This window comes from Ambystoma mexicanum, chromosome 4q, assembly GCF_040938575.1.
Source record: "Ambystoma mexicanum isolate Mex_15411 chromosome 4q, UKY_AmexF1_1, whole genome shotgun sequence".
In the NCBI taxonomy this organism is placed as follows: Eukaryota; Metazoa; Chordata; class Amphibia; order Caudata; family Ambystomatidae; genus Ambystoma; species Ambystoma mexicanum.
The window spans coordinates 645,970,814-645,985,921 of NC_090928.1; the positions used below are offsets into that span (position 1 = coordinate 645,970,814).

A 15,108-nucleotide genomic window follows, 5' to 3' on the forward strand; every position below is an offset into this window, starting at 1 on the left:
AAAAGGGACTTAGTCCCTTTACCCTATGAAGGCGGCCATCTTTTTCAAATAAATTTACCCTCGGGAGACTGGCTTCTTGCGACACAAATCTTCCAAGGGGAAAAAACATATTTGCAGCCCGGACAAACCCCCGGAATGGCTTTCACGCTCCAGCGGGGGGTGGACATGGCCGGTAACAACCCACGGCCCCGGCTTCACTCGGGCCTACCCTGGCTTGGGCTGGCAGGCTGTTACCGGCCATGTCTGTCCCCCTATTGTGCCATGAAAGCCATATTCAATAACATTCCTCAGTTAGTCAGTAAAAGCATATCAGAAGACATATGGGGCAGTCAGACAACCCCGTACCTTGGGCCACTGCAAGATTTTCCATGTAATATGAGGGGGTTTCCCTTTGCAGATATCTTCTTTTGGATATGGTGGTGAATGGCATGAAGTATTCAATGTATGGAGCATGGCTCACATAGGGTAACCTAGGCATAACATTCATGTTTATACTATCTATCCAGCCCAGTAAAGATATTTCAAAATGGGATCATCTAGATAGGCCCTGATACGTTGAAGAAAGCAATTTAGGGATAATACTATTATAGAGCTATTCATATGACAAAATGAAATTGACACAAAATTCTCTGAATGTGTTCTATGCTTTTTTTTTACTCTGTTAAATGCAACGCTTTGTATTCATTTTGTACCTAGAAACCTTTGGAAATAACTGCAGTTCCTTAGCAATGTGGGGCATTGTTTTCTGCCTGTTTTTGATCATAAATTAAACATCAACAAACAATGAGTTACATGGGTGTCTTTTGACTTAAGATGCTTCTGTTCTTCCTGATAGAGCAAAAGGCTAAATTGCTAAAACAGAAATAAAAGGAGATATCAGACAACTCTTTGTTGTCCCTCTATGACGCTCTATTTTGTCCATTCACAAAAGGTCTTGCTGTTGGATATATAAAGTTAGCTTAAACAAATATGGTCATTTTGGGGCCAAAGCCAAATTTGTTTTGTGATTGAGAAAAATAGATCCAAAGGGGCCAGTCAAATGCTTTCTTGGCATCTAGTAAAAAGTGGAAAATAAGGGATGATTTTTGATTTTCACATCATACATACCGACACTACAAATATTGTCTAAAGTCTGCCTGTTTTGAGTGAAGCCAGACTGGTCTGAGGGCACCAGTCTTGGAATGAGTGATGTAATCTGCCTAGGTAAGATTTTGAAGAAAACCTTTGAGTCATGATTTAAAAGGGCAATGGGTCGATAAGATAAACAATCGAGGAGATTTTTATCCAGCTTTAGATAAGAGAGATATTGATCGAGGGGGTGTTGCGCCTGGTGCCTAAAAAGCTAATAAATAACCCACCAAGGAATTTAACTACGTATCACTTAAATTCCTTATAATACAAAGGCATAAAGCCATCTGGTCCAGGGATTTTTTTTTATTAGGGAAAGAACTAAAAGTCACCTCTATTTCCTCTTCTGAAATAGGGGCTTTTAGCTCCTGCTTGCATTTTTCAGAATTTGTAGGAAGAGGCAATTTTTTCAAATATGTATTAACTTTATTTCCGTCCACTGCCTCTTCTTGATACATTCTGGGTTACAATGCATGGAGATCTAACAGTTCTGCCCCCTTAAGAACACATTGCTGTCTTCAGTTTTAGTTTTCCTCATATATGTTTGTCCCCGGGTACATTGACACACTTACTAGAATCCAAGAACCTTGGAATGACACTGAGCAGCAGAATAGGTTTGTTTGCCAATTGGGTTGCAATTGTTAAATGTGTTTGTTTCAGGTATCTCCTGATTGGGCAGTTTTTAATTAGCTATTGTTTCTTTCCTACCCGCCAAGGCATTCCAGCCCTGAGGAAGGCGATATAATGGAGCTCGCCGAAACGCTTTTTTGTGTCTCTTTTGCCTCTATATTGGCACTAGAATGTTTCCTTGTAGCGTCGACCCTGGTTTCCTTCATGACACATTTAGATATACAGGGTTTCAGAGCACTCTAACACATTGTACAGCACTTATTGATGTTTTGTATCCCACTTGTTAAAATATATGGTGTTTTCTCATTCTTTTCTTCATAATCTTGAATGATATATTATGATGAAATATGTATAATTCTGTACCACCACATGATGTAAAGGTACTCCCTTTGTGATGTAATTTGTAAATGTCACTCAACTGAAAGAAATGTCGATATGAAAAAGAATAAACCCATCAACCATCAAATGTAAATGATAAACTTATGAATCCAGTTGCTTGATACCTATGAAGTAATTGCTAGATTGAGGTCTATTAATTTTGCTTTGACTTGGTTCTAACTAAGACAGACTTAACTCCACCAGGAACGCCCACCCACCATTTCATCAAAGCATGGCATTGACCAGAAAAGGGCAAATGCTTAATGCTCCTCCGACCAATGGCATGCAGGTTTGGGGAGTTTCTAGTACTTACAGGTAAGTGCTGAAATGAGTCAGCGAGTGGTTGTGTGGAGGACTTCTGAGGAGCTCCATTGTACCCTGGGAGCTTGTTTTTCTGACAGATTCCACAGTGATAGCCATGAGATTGCCCAGCCAACAGCAGACGTGACCGAGCTCAGAGTGCACTGTGTGCAAGATACATGAAGTGGACACACAAGAGAAGAGGAATCAGGTGTGTGGGCTGTCCCTCAGATTGACATACTTCCAGGGCCGCATATTGAAGGATGGGTGTGGAAGGAGAGAATAGTGTCATATTCTGACAGTGTACAGTAATACAGTGTCTGCGAGCTCACCCACTGCTTATCTTGGCGTTCCTGTAAAGCGGGTTGTGTGTATTACATGAGATAACTGTTGTGTAATAGCAGGAAGTTCTCTTTGGAGCAGTTTCATAGGACTCAAAGGATAGTAATATTAATAGTGAGTGATTTGTTGATGGGCTTGAGTTGTGCTTAAGTGGACCCTTGAAATGTGGAGCTTTTTGTCAGGGTCACAATGTACTGTCGCATGACAAACCCAATCACAACAATTCTTGGAATGGTGCGCCCAACTCCCAAGGATAGCCGAGTGAAGAGTTGACTGTGCAAAAGGAGAGTGTAGAAACAAATCTTAAGGGTACGCAGGAAGGGCTGGAGGGGAGATTGGTCCATCGTTGCACCATAACTGGTAGGGCCGTGTGTATAAGGGAGGACACTAGTGAAACAAGGTAGTAGTTGTAGATGTGTTGCTGTGCGATTGTCTCAAGATGTGCTTAAGCATTCCCTTGAAACATGGGGCCTTGTTTGCATAGGTTACATTTTACTGTCTCAAGACAAACTCAGGGGCTTAATCGTGGGACAGTCAGAGAGGAGAGTCAATGGATCATGTCTCTTCATATGACAGATTCTGCCTGGTGGGTTATCCTGTTGTTATTATGAGCATGGCAGTAACAGTAAAAACGTGATATTTGAAACACCTCCATTGTTTGAAATAGCACCCAATACTAAGGTGGAACTCGATTGGCTAATTCCATAAATATCCCATGTGCTTCCATCTTATATTTAAGTGCATTTAACAAATTGCCAGTATTTAAAAGACCACACATTTTAAGATTACCACCATACAATTATTGAGACCCATGTGTTTAAGGGTTATGCTCGCTTGGATGTTACACCAGTGTATGCTTTGTATGGGTAGCAAATGTGCTTCCAGGGCCAGTGCTACAACAAGGCAGTTGCAGGTGGCTGCTTCGCGCCAACTAGAATAGGGGGAACAAAGGGCGACAGAAAATCTCGAAATCTAAGGAAAAGGAAGGCCGAGTAAGAAAACTAATGATGAGTGGGCTACAACCTAATTTACCTTCCTGACTGAGCTCCTGTTTTCAGAGCTGCGGCATTCCTGCAATATTTAGTAATTCCCTCTCAAAGTTATTTCAACCCAATTGATAAATCAGCATATCCTTTTTACAGTTGGTTTGGTTTACATTCCTTTCAGTCAGACTATGGAATTCATGCACAGAGGCGGCTGTACCTTAATATGAGGCAATGGCGCATGCGCAGCATCCCACTGCTCTCCGCGCGCAGGGTGGCTCGCGCATGCCGGAGATTCCTGGTGCGCCATTTGACGTAGGCCTGCTGCCGAGGTGTGCCTCGTAGCGGAAATTCCTGGCAGAGTCACTTGTCAGGAAGATTAATATGTGCCTGGAGCGGAGCCCGTGTGGAAAGTGATAGTGATGTTACAGTGCATGGAATCGAACACCCAGCACTACTTCGCTCCGCGCTGTCAGCCTTAATGCGTATTTTCTTTCCTGAGGTGCACGGACAGACTTTCCCGCAACTTCTGCTCTTAGTTCGAATTAGGGAAAAGCGTCTAGTCACGGTGTGGGGTGGGGAACCTTTAACAAAAACAGGACAGTCCTCATTTTGCCTCTAATTGAACTCATGTGCGAGAAGGAAACAACTATCCATATGGATCCCCGCCAAGGATTGGGTGTGTTACAGCCACAGCTGCAAAAACAAAACCTTTCATCAAATATCAAAACGAACGCATTTTCGAAACGATATTAAGGAATCCCAAAGAGTCTGAGGAGATAGGATACTGCTTTTTTTTATTCAGGTACACGTTGCAGAACCCAGACATTTGCATGAGCAGCATGACATTGCGTAACGGTTACGAGCACATTCAACTCTACAAGATGACTTTGAGAAGTAAGAATGTAGCCCCGCCCCCTCTTTCAGCAAAGTGTACTTGTAAAAATTACACTTAAAAAGTGAGATATGGGGAAATTCGAGATGTGATTAAAGCGGGCTAATCTAACGAAAAGGTGCATTTAATGACGCATTTCAGTTCGCATTTAAACTAAAGTACTCAAGTACTAACAACTGCCCAATGAGTTCATTCTCAGGAACATTATGTTTTCGCACTTTGCCTGATCAGCGGTATGCCCTCTTCAGTGACACTACATGCATGCGCATAGGCACAACCTCCACCCTGCCTCTTGCATCTACAAATCGTTCATGTTTTGTTTTACTCTCCTGCCCTTCACCCTCCCTTTCCTGTTTACCTTTTCCATTTCTCTGGAGACCCATTTCTGGATACCCCTTGTGGTGGCCCACTACACCATTTTCCAGTCAAGTCTCAGCGCTGTTGGTGACTGGCAGCACAGTGTAAAGAACTATTAACATAGCATACCATTTGCTCCTATGTTCATTGTCAGATCTTTCAATTAACTGGGTTCGGCAATCGATTCCAGGGGAGGCATGCAAATTAAGTGTTAGACAGAGGCGTCTCTGTGTAGCTTTGGGGGTGGGGGGGTCAATAGCCCTGGGTCTTTAGGCTGTAGCCCCAGATGAAGCTCAAAGGCTACAACCGAAAGGCTAGCTAGCCCTGAGCCCCGACAGTCCCGACACTAGCTTAGCCCCCGATCTTTTACATACCTAGCAACAACCTTCAGTATGCATGTGCCGCTCATGGAGCGGGCAGGTGACGTCCGAGGACTGTAACAATGGAAAGAAGGATGGTGGTCACTGGTCCTGTGGAAGGATGGACTGGCCTTAACCTCATTGAAAGAATGGGACAAAAGATTGAAAGGACCTGCTGCTTGTTCTCCCTGTCACCCTCTGCTCTTTACAGAGCTGCTCAATGACAAATATCGCAGTAGCAAGCGTTACTTTAAAACAATAATGTGTGTAGTTTAGGTTTAATATATGATTATGGAGTGTTAGGCAGAATCCTGTGCAGTGCCCTTAGGGACCACTACACACAATTAGGTGGCAATACAAGTTTTACCTTTGGTACAAGCCTGTACTACTGTGTCAGAGTGGTAGCAGTGGCGGAGCAGCCAGGCTTATCTCAAGAGTATATAAGCAGTAGTCACAAGGTTGTTAAATAATCGCAGTTTCACTGAGAGTATATAGTCTTGTTCACAGGTTAACTTTTATTATCAACATACAACTTGTATAATAATCCTTTTTATGCTTTCTTTCAGATAACCCAATAAAAGGATACAGGTGGTTTCCGGTTTTCTTCGTGAGTGGATCAAGTTCTTTTTTTGGCCCAACTAAATTTTATATCTCAGGTAAGTCTTTATCGGGGTTCGTATCTTCCTTTCTCAAACGTCTATAATATTTGTTAAGTTTCCTATGATAACTAGTCTTTTCTCTTTGTTCTTTAATACTTGTCTCCCTCTTTGTTCTCTTCACTCTTCTAATAGTCTATATTCAGTGTTTTTCAACATACCCCTCTGCGCTTTGCCTTCAGTTACTAGCGTAATGATATCTCCTCAGTAACTCGTAGCCTGATATTCTTTATCCAATACGTAGCGCAACGTCGCCCACTTTCATCGTTAGAAATTGTCTACATAAGGTTTTATCGGCAGTCTTTCAATTTCTCTTATAACGGTGTTCGGTCTTGCAATACAATTGCTTACCGCTAACCCTCTGCGTTACTTCAATGAATCTTCCGAGGGCTCCTCCGCTGACACTCCCCTGCTTCATTTCTTCACATTGGGTCTATGCCCCTTCAGAATCTCGCCTTCGATCTCCTCGGTCACCCGGCGACAACTTTCTTTCGGTTTCACCTCCAGGTTATTTCGATGCGTTCGTCACTGTCGCGTCCTCTTCTTATTCCTGACAGACGATCAGCTAATCGGCTGGGATCCCGCCGATGTTAAACCGACTTCTTTTCTTTGGAGGTTCAACGAGTCCTCAGCTGCTCGGCTCAGTCTGATCTCCGCCGCCGCGAGCCCCGTGACCGTCACTCCCCTCACAGATCAGCTGTTCCCTTCGAACGCGGACTTTCCTTTTCTTCGCTTTCTCTCGGCCTCACGTGGTTCAAAGTCAATAGCGATTTCGAACTATCGCCTAAGTTATATATATATGTATTTCATTAACTTCTGTTCATCTCGGTGCAACGGCACAACTCCCTTCTTTTCTCCTGCTCTCTCAATACGCCCAGCTCCAACCGTCCTCCTTCAAAAGCCCCTCCTCCGTCTCCTGGCAACCAAAACAAAAACAAAGAAGGGACAATTGTTGCCATCAAAGTCATCCCCCTGAACTCTGCTCTGCGATTGACCCAGTGAGCTGTCAATTACTCCCTTTCTTTATATCTCAACATTTAACCCTTCATATGGACTTTCTGCCTCGTATCAACAGAGCCTGACCCAGCGGGTGTTTTGGTTACGAACTCTGTCCCATTTTATCACATACCCTCCCCTCTAGTCCCTTACGTTTGGTAAGGGGATTGTTTCGGGATAAAAAATCCGCCTGGGTCATTAATTTTCCTGGACGATGAACAGTCTTGAACGTAAAAGGTTGTAGTGATAAGAACCATCGTAGTACTCGGGGATTAGTATCTTTGTTGCGTGCCAACCATACCAGAGGTGCATGATCAGTCACCAGAGTAAACTCTCTTCCTAACAAATAATAGCGTAGTGCTTCTATGGCCCATTTCACCGCAAGACATTCCTTTTCAATGGTAGCATATTGTTGTTCATGTGGTAAGAGCTTCCTGCTTATGAAAAGTACGGGTTTCTCTGATTCATCTTGCCCCTGAAACAATACCGCTCCCAGCCCTGTTCCAGAGGCATCTGTGTGTAGGAAGAACGGAGCTGAGAAATCTGGACATTTTAAAATGGCTTGTTCAGATAAAGCATTCTTCAGGTTATTAAATGCATTCATTGTCTCTGTTGTATACCAGTCCTTCTTCTTGCTAGATGAGTTTTTCAACAAATCTGTCAGCGGTGATGCTATTGTTGAAAAATGGGGTATGAACCTTCTATAGTACCCAATAAAACCCAGAAAGGCTCGCACTTGTCGGAGGTTTGTAGGAAATTGTAAGCTTTTTATGGCTTTCAGCTTGTCTTCTTGTGGTTTAATCATCCCCTGTCCTACAAAGTATCCCAAATATCTCGTATAGGAATTAGCCATGAACGTTTTCTTTGGGTTTATGTGTAGACCAGATTCTTGTAATAGCCTAAGTACCTTTTCCAAATGGGTTAAATGCTCGTCCCAAGTTTGACTGAAGACAATAATATCATCAAGGTATGCTCCTACATATTCTTCCTGCCCTCTAAGGATTGAATTCATGAGCCTTTGAAATGTTGCTGGTGCCCCATGCAACCCAAATGGTAAGACTGTAAATTGGAACAGACCTGATGGTGTGGAAAACGCAGTTTTTTCTTTATCCTCGGGGAGCAACGGTATTTGCCAATATCCTTTTGTCAAGTCTATAGTTGTTAAGAATTTAGCCTTTCCTAGCTTGTCTAGTAAATCTTCGATTCGTGGCATAGGGTATGCGTCGAACTTGGAAATTTCATTCAACTTCCTAAAGTCCATGCAAAAACGAACCGATCCGTCAGGCTTCGGCACCATTACCACAGGGGAGGACCATTCACTATGAGAGGGTTCTATTACTCCCATCTCTAACATTTCTTTGATCTCTTTATTGATGGATTGGAGTTTTGTCTCTGGAATTCTATAGGGTCTAATTCTTACTACTTCTCCTGGCTGAGTTACAATACGATGACATACCATATTCGTTCTCCCCGGTAAGGATGAAAAAATATTTGTATATCTCCTCACCAACCCGAGGAGTTCTTCCTTCTGTAACTCAGATACATTTTTATTTATGTTTAACGCTTCCAATCCTAGATCTTCTTTTAACCTTGGAAAAGGTTCGAAGGATGTTTCTTTAGTATTAATCACTGCCACCGTCGTTACAGGTTCTACCCATTTCTTTAGTAGATTCACATGATAGGTCTGTGTGGGGAACTTTCGGTCATTTTGCCTCACCTTGTAAGTTAGTGGACCTAGGACCTCTTCAATCTCATAGGGTCCCCTCCACGCTGCCAGCATCCTGTTCTCAGACGTCGGAAGTAAGACCAACACTTTATCTCCTTTGTTAAATGATCTTAATTGAGTGTTTCTATTGTAGTAGTATTCTTGTTTAGTTTGTGTTTGTAACAGATTTTCTTTTGCTATGTTCTGTAATTTTTCTACTCTTTCTTTAAGTTGGTATGCATATTCAGTAAGTGAGATTTCTTGACTCGGCTCCTCTTCCCAGTTTTTCCTTCAAAATATCGAGTAGTGTTCTCACTGATCTTCCGAACAGAAGTTCAAAGGGTGAAAACCCTGTCGATGATTGGGGGGTATTCCTTAAGGTAAGGAGTATCCAGGGCAGCAACCTGTCCCAATTCTTTCCTCCTGGTTCCCCTGTTTTACGCAACATTTGTTTTATGGTCTGATTGTACCTCTCTACAAGGCCATCAGTTTGAGGATGATAGACAGCGGTTTTTAAATGCTTCATTTGTAGAATCGTACATACTTGTTCCATTACTGACGACATAAAGTTGGATCCTCTGTCGGTAACAAACTCCTTTGGTATTCCTACTCGACTAATAAAGGGAATCAAGGCATCACATATACTTTGTGTACTAGTAGACCTAAGAGGAAAGGCCTCTGGATACCTGGTAGCATAGTCGACAATCACTAAGATATATTTATGGCCACTGGATGACGGTTCTAAGGGGCCAACAATATCTAATCCAATCCGATGGAAAGGTTCCAACACGACTGGCATCGGCTGTAAAGGTGCTTTCCTCACATTGGCTTTATTTTTCTTCTGGCATTCTGGACATGCTTGGCAGAAACGAGCCACCTGAGCATAAAGCCCCGGCCAATAAAACCTGGCAAGAATTTTCTGGGTGGTCTTCTCTGTTCCTAAATGACCTTCACCAATTTGTAGGTGGGCCACTTCTAACACCGTTTGATAATATTTCTTGGGTACTAGCAACTGTTTCAGAACTGTTCCAGTGGCATCCTTGCTAGTTCGGTAGTATAATCCTTTTTCTTTCACAAAAGATGTCCCATTTCCCGATACCCCTGAGTTAACTGCAGCCCTAGCATTTCCTAATAATGGATCTAGTTCTTGTGCCATTCTGAAAGAATCTCCCGCTTCATCAATTTTCCAGTCAATTGCAATGGGACATACATTCTTTTCTGCCCAAACTTTCTTTAACTTTCTTAAGTTCGACTTCCCTTTCCTTTCTTTAGTTAATGGCTCGGCAATAGTCTCATGGGCGAAAGGGGCACATCTTAACCAATTTTCTTCTATCGACTTTATGATCCGTGAAAAATTGGGAACATCGGACCCAATAAGTAGAGGCTCTGGTAATACTGGCATTAGGGCGGCCCTCACCTCCATCTGTTCCCCGGCTACTTTTAATCTAATCTCTTTGGTCGGGTAAGGTTTGACATCTCCATGGACACAACGTATGGGAATTAGTGTATTCGAGTCCCCAGTATTCCCCACAAGTTCTGTACTTACAACTGTTTGCAAACTTCCGGTATCCACCATAGCTCTTGTAGGTTTCCCATCAACTTCTGCTTCGCAAATATAAGAATATGAGGCTTTAGGGAGTGTCATTCCTTCTTGATATTCTCCTTCTCTGGGGACCTCCATGTTTCCCACGTCCATAGGTTCAGCCTTAACTCTTTTGGGACACATTCTTGCTAGGTGTCCCCATTCACCACATTCAAAACATTGAATGCCTTTCGGGACCATACTGGTGGGTCTGATGCCTACAGGGCTCTCACTCGTTGGTCTCCCTTTTGGAGCCTCCCATTCCGGCTTTCGTAACATCGAGTTCGGCCATCTTGACACATTAGTTGTTCTGAGAGAATGGTTATTCCAACTGGTTGTGGGAGTTGGTTTGTTGTTTGCTGTATATGTCAGGGATCTGCCTTGCCCAGCCTTTTGATAGGCTGAAGCGATGTTAACAGCTTCAACCAGACTGGGTCGGTGATGTTGTCGTACCCAGCGTTGCATTGGTAAAGGTAAGGCTTCTACAAACTGTTCCATAACAATTTTCTCTGACATCTCATGAGCGGTACTGGAGTTAGACTGCAACCATTTCTCCCCTAACTCTTTGACTCTATAAAATAGCTGCCTTGGTGTTTCTTCGGCTTGTAACTTGACTTCTCTAAATTATATCCTATACGCCTCTTCATCATGACCCAAGCGCTCCAGTACTACTCGTTTCATATCCGCATATGGGGTTTCCCCGGTTGGATTGGCTGCTTGGAAAGCACTCTGCATTTCGCCTGTCATGAGTGGCGCTATGTAGTGACACCAGCTATCGTTTGGCCATTGAGCGTTTCTAGCCACTCTCTCAAAATTTACAAAGAAGTGAGCTGGGTCCTCTCCTACTGCGTACTTTTGTAAAACTGATGCTGGAACCTGGGAATGTCTTCGTACGGTGGTCGCCTCCATTAACTGAGCTTGTTGTAGTTGGATGGCCTGTTGAAATGCTTGTCTATCTGCTTGGGCTTGTTGGTTCTGTAATTGTAGTGCCTGTTGAAGTAATTGTTGTCCCTCACTTAACGTTTTAATGAGTTCCTCCATGGTGTTCGTCTCTTTATCCCACTTCTGACACCAAATTTGTGAGGTTGCGTCACAAGGTTGTTAAATAATCGCAGTTTCACTGAGAGTATATAGTCTTGTTCACAGGTTAACTTTTATTATCAACATACAACTTGTATAATAATCCTTTTTATGCTTTCTTTCAGATAACCCAATAAAAGGATACAGGTGGTTTCCGGTTTTCTTCGTGAGTGGATCAAGTTCTTTTTTTGGCCCAACTAAATTTTATATCTCAGGTAAGTCTTTATCGGGGTTCGTATCTTCCTTTCTCAAACGTCTATAATATTTGTTAAGTTTCCTATGATAACTAGTCTTTTCTCTTTGTTCTTTAATACTTGTCTCCCTCTTTGTTCTCTTCACTCTTCTAATAGTCTATATTCAGTGTTTTTCAACATACCCCTCTGCGCTTTGCCTTCAGTTACTAGCGTAATGATATCTCCTCAGTAACTCGTAGCCTGATATTCTTTATCCAATACGTAGCGCAACGTCGCCCACTTTCATCGTTAGAAATTGTCTACATAAGGTTTTATCGGCAGTCTTTCAATTTCTCTTATAACGGTGTTCGGTCTTTCAATACAATTGCTTACCGCTAACCCTCTGCGTTACTTCAATGAATCTTCCGAGGGCTCCTCCGCTGACACTCCCCTGCTTCATTTCTTCACATTGGGTCTATGCCCCTTCAGAATCTCGCCTTCGATCTCCTCGGTCACCCGGCGACAACTTTCTTTCGGTTTCACCTCCAGGTTATTTCGATGCGTTCGTCACTGTCGCGTCCTCTTCTTATTCCTGACAGACGATCAGCTAATCGGCTGGGATCCCGCCGATGTTAAACCGACTTCTTTTCTTTGGAGGTTCAACGAGTCCTCAGCTGCTCGGCTCAGTCTGATCTCCGCCGCCGCGAGCCCCGTGACCGTCACTCCCCTCACAGATCAGCTGTTCCCTTCGAACGCGGACTTTCCTTTTCTTCGCTTTCTCTCGGCCTCACGTGGTTCAAAGTCAATAGTGATTTCGAACTATCGCCTAAGTTATATATATATGTATTTCATTAACTTCTGTTCATCTTGGTGCAACGGCACAACTCCCTTCTTTTCTCCTGCTCTCTCAATACGCCCAGCTCCAACCGTCCTCCTTCAAAAGCCCCTCCTCCGTCTCCTGGCAACCAAAACAAAAACAAAGAAGGGACAATTGTTGCCATCAAAGTCATCCCCCTGAACTCTGCTCTGCGATTGACCCAGTGAGCTGTCAATTACTCCCTTTCTTTATATCTCAACATTTAACCCTTCATATGGACTTTCTGCCTCGTATCAACAGAGCCTGACCCAGCGGGTGTTTTGGTTACGAACTCTGTCCCATTTTATCACACGGAGCAGCCAGGCTTATCTCAAGAGTATATAAGCAGTAGCAGAGATTACACAAAGGGACAACAATTACTGTGACTCAAGCAAACACTGACTCAAGGTTTCAGGTAGAAAAATATAAGTACATTTATTTTTAAACCATTCGTTATAAACACAAAACTTCTATTAAACTCAAATAAAAACCACACGTTAAATATACCACAACTAACCAATTCACTTTGTACAGTAAGTCTCAAGGTAAGTACCCTGTGTTTGAATGAACCAGTGTTACGAACAAAACACGTTACCGCGAATACGATTGCGATCACTTTTTGACAGTTCAGTCTACTGAATAAACGCGTATCCGTGACATGAAATGCTACCGGGGCAAAAACACACTTAGCACCTGAGATACCCAGAGGGAGTTGGAGGCAAAAATCACAGGCAATATTTTGGTTAGGCAGGCAGAATCAAGAAACACTCAGAGACAGGAGTTCAAAAGTCAAAGGGCCGGAGCCAGGGTCGAAAGACACCGGGGACTGTTGCCGAAGATCACACAGTCAGACAGTTCACGATTCAACGTAGCCAAAAGTACTTGGATATTGTCAATGTTCGGAAGCAAAAGTTATAAGAAGGAGGGAAGACAAGGGCAAGCCTTGGAAATGAAGAAAAGGGATTCACCCATTTTCCTCAAGTAGAACACAGTACCTTGTTCCAATGGTGCAGCTGGTGCCCTGGCAGTTGTTCCTGTTGGGTTCCCGCAGACCCACGATTCCTGTAGCTTCGTTGTGAAGGGGGACGTCTGAAGGGGGTCTGCACCACACAGGGATGAAGCCGGCAGCAGCGACGAGGAAGAAAAGGTGTGCTCCTTAAAAACAGGAGAGGCTCTTCAGGTGGATATCCGGACCACTACAGCAGAGTGCAGCCATTTCGACCAAGGAAGAGGATCCTCTGGCTGTAGAAGGTGAGCTGGTTATCCCCACCACGCTCAAGGGAAGAAGAGTCCAGACTGGATCTTCTCTAAGTCGTTGAATGGAAGATAGCTCAGGACTGCAGCAGGGCTTCACCGGGACGGTGTAGTTGCAGCAGCCGTCGTTCTCTTCGGTTCCTTGTAGTTCCAGTGGCGACTCTGACTTCTACCCCAAGAGGCCTGCCTTTTATGTGAAAAACCCCCATTCACACAGCCTGGCTGTCAATCACCCAGCACGATGGTTGTCCAACCCGGACAACTACCCTGGCCAATCATGACAAAGTGTGCCTTGGGTTTCCTAGGATACCCTGTGCAGGGGGTGACTACACCCCTCCCTCACATTCAGCCCACCTAGACACCCAGGCGCCTTGAGGAGGGCTTCTGAGCAGAAGCCCACCAAAAGACAGTGAACAAAGAAGGCGAACCTAGTTTGCCGCGCAAAGTAATACACAAGAAGGACTTTAACAAAAAGAAATGGCGAATAAACCCAACCGGAGCCAAAAGAAAGACGGTCAATCGGGTTTACGTTCGAGGCTAATATAATAGCCAAGAACAGTACCACGTTTATCTAATATAATCGCGGTAGAAAAGTTAGGGTAGATATCACTGCCACCAGCCAAGTCTAAATGTTAAAAGAGCGAAACAATGCTCTAGGAGGTACAGATAAAAAGGGATACAAATTAACCGTTTCCAGTACTCCATGGAAGATGGGGTGTACTGGATTTGTGGTAGATTGACTAAGTCAAGTTAATGGTAACTTTACCCTTTTCTGGGGGACGGTAGTCGCCTCAGAAATGGAGTCGATGGAAGTCTCAAAGACAACCCTGTGCCACAGCACTGAAGGTGCTGTGTGACACACAAAAAGAAGAGGGCTACTGAAGTGGTGTACTTCAGAGTCCACAATCACAAAAACAGGTAGAAACACATAGCAAAAACACAGGTAAGAGTGGGGAAAAGCTCTCACTCTTACCAAGTGGAGAAAAATAAACTCCAGAAGTCCAGCAAAGCTGCTGGGGACTCACTAGGTGAGGGAAATTAGCCATAGATGAGAATTCTCCCTAACAGGGAGCAAGCTCAGCTGTAAGAGGGGTGGATCAGGGCACCTAATACTCTGACTACTGGAAGAGTTCAACCCAGGGCTGAGAGCTACTCAGCCTTTCATCTTTCAGAAGTTCATAAATTCGAGCCATTTTCATTGGGTTATAAAGATGGCCGCTACCTAAAGCGATTCAAACTTTACACTTAAGCTTTTCGTGCAATATACATTAAAGGCTGTGAAGTCTGCCACATGCACAGAAACACATTTGCACATTGGCTGATGTATGCTAGAGTTAAAGAAACAGAAAAAAGAAATGGCGGGTCAGTCCATTGCACAGTGGCACAGACCAGACAATGCGAACAGAAGCCCTTCAAGGCACTGTGGCATATTCA

General features: G+C 43.6%; 1 long non-coding RNA gene across 1 annotated transcript in view; it reads left to right on the forward strand.

Annotated features, from left to right (window-relative positions):
- Window positions 1-4,105: 4,105 nt before the first annotated feature.
- The window catches only part of LOC138467097 (uncharacterized), a 152,140-nt gene continuing 141,137 nt past the window's right edge, over window positions 4,106-15,108 (forward strand). Inside the window, exons 1-3 of the long non-coding RNA XR_011268031.1 lie at window positions 4,106-4,566; window positions 5,939-6,028; window positions 11,517-11,606. This is a non-coding gene — a long non-coding RNA (uncharacterized lncRNA). The remainder of the gene's footprint in view (window positions 4,567-5,938; window positions 6,029-11,516; window positions 11,607-15,108) is intronic.